This window comes from Helianthus annuus, chromosome 6 (assembly GCF_002127325.2).
Source record: "Helianthus annuus cultivar XRQ/B chromosome 6, HanXRQr2.0-SUNRISE, whole genome shotgun sequence".
NCBI lineage: Eukaryota > Viridiplantae > Streptophyta > Magnoliopsida > Asterales > Asteraceae > Helianthus > Helianthus annuus.
The window spans coordinates 98,062,735-98,065,412 of NC_035438.2; the positions used below are offsets into that span (position 1 = coordinate 98,062,735).

A 2,678-nucleotide genomic window follows, 5' to 3' on the forward strand; every position below is an offset into this window, starting at 1 on the left:
CGGTATAATTAATGTAAACCTTTTGTAAACCATTTGTGTTTATGGTAATTCACAAACCATTTGTGTTAGTTAAAACTTGTTCAAAGCATGGTTTAGAAATGTGTAATGTATGTTCATCGAAAACCTTGTACGCTTTTACAAAACGTGCATGTCTTTCCACCCCGAAAACATTTATAAAAATGTAAGACTGTAAAAAGTAAAAAGGTGGGGTTATGAACTCACCTGGATATCCTTGTGCAAAGCTAGCTACATACGACTTCGTGATGTCGTTTTCAAGACGTGACTCGCTAGCGTGCATTCTACAATATCCCTAACACGGAATATCTTATAAGTTTCTAAATAAACGCGGTAACTAAACTATGTGTCACCGAGCTCTACCGAATCGTTAACCGAACGATTCAACGCTAAGTTGTTAACTTAACGAAAATGACTAAGTTAACCTTTATTTAGTTTGTTTATTGTCAGTAATAACTAATAAGTCTAATAAAGACTTAGTTCTCGAGAGATTTAGAGTGTATAAATATTTATATAAAAATAAATAAATATATCGATAGAATTGCGTTAGTCGACAAAGAAGTCGTATGTATATGTAGGAATATTCGTATGAAAGTAATGCATAACAAAGTCGTATTATATATTGCGTCTTGTGTATATTTGTCAAAATATAAGTATAGGCCGTTTCGGCGTTCGAAATAAATATAAAAAGTTATATTTATTTTACAAAAGAATCGTCGAGTTGTGTTTGAAAATAAATATATAACTATATTTATTTTTATAAAAGGATTCGTGTTGTACGAAGTTTGAAATAAATAAATACATAAACTATATTTATTTTATGAAACGAAACCATGTTGTTTGACATTCGAAATAAATATATAAACTATATTTATTTTTAAAAAAGAAGTTGTATTATCGGCATTTGAAACAATATAAATAGTTATATTGATCTTATAAAAGAATTGTAGAATTTTGAAGTTTAAAATAACTATATTCTTTGTTGTAAATAATTTCACAATCGTCGTTTGTTGTAAGTTGTAAAGGGTTGTCGTAAGTAGCTATATATTTGTAATCGTCTTTATAAGAGATTAATCGTATCCGATAACTTTGTTTTATAATAAAACGCGTTTTGCCTTTATGGATTTCCTCGAAAAACGGGTAGAGTTTCCTCTATTTTTGGACGCCCCCGACAACACAAGTTGTCGTTATTTTATCAAAATTCAATTACCAATATATAGTTTTTGTAAAAACGACAAAATAAAAACTAAACACTAATCCGAATCCGTTCGAGCTCGTTTCACGAAATAAACTATGAAAATAACGAAATAAACAGCCGTAAAATCTTTACCAAATCCTCATGTCGAAAACGCTAACTTAGTGGACCGAGTCAACAGAGTTGACTCGGGTTGACTGTGTTTGACCGAGTCGACTCGGTTTGACCGAGTTGACTCGTTCCTAGGAACCCGAACCGCACAGATCTGCTGTTGACCGTCTTTGACTGAACCGAACCGAAACCCAATCTGCTGATCTTGACCGGGTTTTACCAAACTCGAACCGTTGACTTGTTGACTGAACCTGACGTCGGCTACGGCTGACCAAACCCGAACCGAAAATGTGAACCGCCCGTAAGATGAATCTGGAACATTACCCGAGTCTGACCTGAGTAGAACCCGATCAACAATCCAAACAAAACTCGAATTAAACTGGTCTAAATCTTAAACTGTTGATGAAACGAGACAAACCTTGAGCATTTGAACTTGAGCCGAGCCGTGACCTGAAACACGAGCCTGGGTTTGAGCCTTCCACCACTTCCATGGCTGCTGTCGCTGGTTCGACCACCGCCGCCGGCGGCAACGCCCCGCCTTAACACCCCCAGACATCATTGGTGACTCTTGTAGGGTAGAATAACACCACTATTATCATCATCGTATCATCGGAAGAAAAAGAACAAAATGAAAGAAAATGGAGAGGGATTTACAGGGTAAACTCGTCGAAAGAAACAAGAACATTACCGCCTTGCCATCGCCGGTGTCCACTTCCGTATCCGTGAGCGGTAGCGCGGCTCCCTTTTCTCCCGATCACTCTCTGTTGAACTCTCTGTCTCTACTCAAGCTCGTCCATTCTAATCTCAGTATGTGTGTAGCAGGTGAAAGATGATGATATGAGGTGTGGTTTACCGAGAAGTCGAGAGGGGGGGGTTATATGTTGCCGGAAACACAGCTCTGGCCATCGGCTGGTGAGGACTGGCGGAGGGTGTTGTCGGAGTTCACAGCTGGCACCCCCGCTCCTGTCACCGGTCGAGCAGACGAGAGGGACTGAGAGTGGATCTGGTGCGTGTGGCTGTAGTGATCTGACTAGGGCTCCATTTTTGTAAAAGTAAAGATGAAAAGGATGGTATGTTATACGTAGTTAGTGTTTCTTCAAGAAATGCAGAGAAAGGAATTGTAGGGGGTGTCGGCTGAAGCATGAGGGAAACAAATGAGGGTTTTAGTGGTATAAATGAGTTTATATAGTTAGGTTAACTAATAGGCTTGGGCCCAGGACCACAAGCCCGTTACTAGTGTTTTTAAGCGGCCCAATCATATTCTCGTAGCCCGTTTTCAAATCCGATCATTGTGGGAAGCCGTAGAACATTGTTTTAAAATAAGAAGACGTAAAACAGTGTCGGTAGTCGCGTTTAC

The 2,678-nt window shown here is 38.8% G+C and overlaps 1 long non-coding RNA gene across 2 annotated transcripts; it reads right to left on the reverse strand.

Annotated features, from left to right (window-relative positions):
* Window positions 1-241: 241 nt before the first annotated feature.
* On the reverse strand, window positions 242-2,462 carry LOC118479868. 2 transcript variants are annotated; one of them, XR_004861113.1, is made up of 3 exons: window positions 1,740-2,462; window positions 1,346-1,651; window positions 242-299 (listed from the first exon to the last, which is right to left on the reverse strand). It is a non-coding gene; the product is annotated as an uncharacterized LOC118479868 (long non-coding RNA). The 2 variants fall into 2 exon arrangements; XR_004861112.1 differs by having other exon boundaries at window positions 257-310.
* Between the last annotated feature and the right edge of the window lie 216 nt (window positions 2,463-2,678).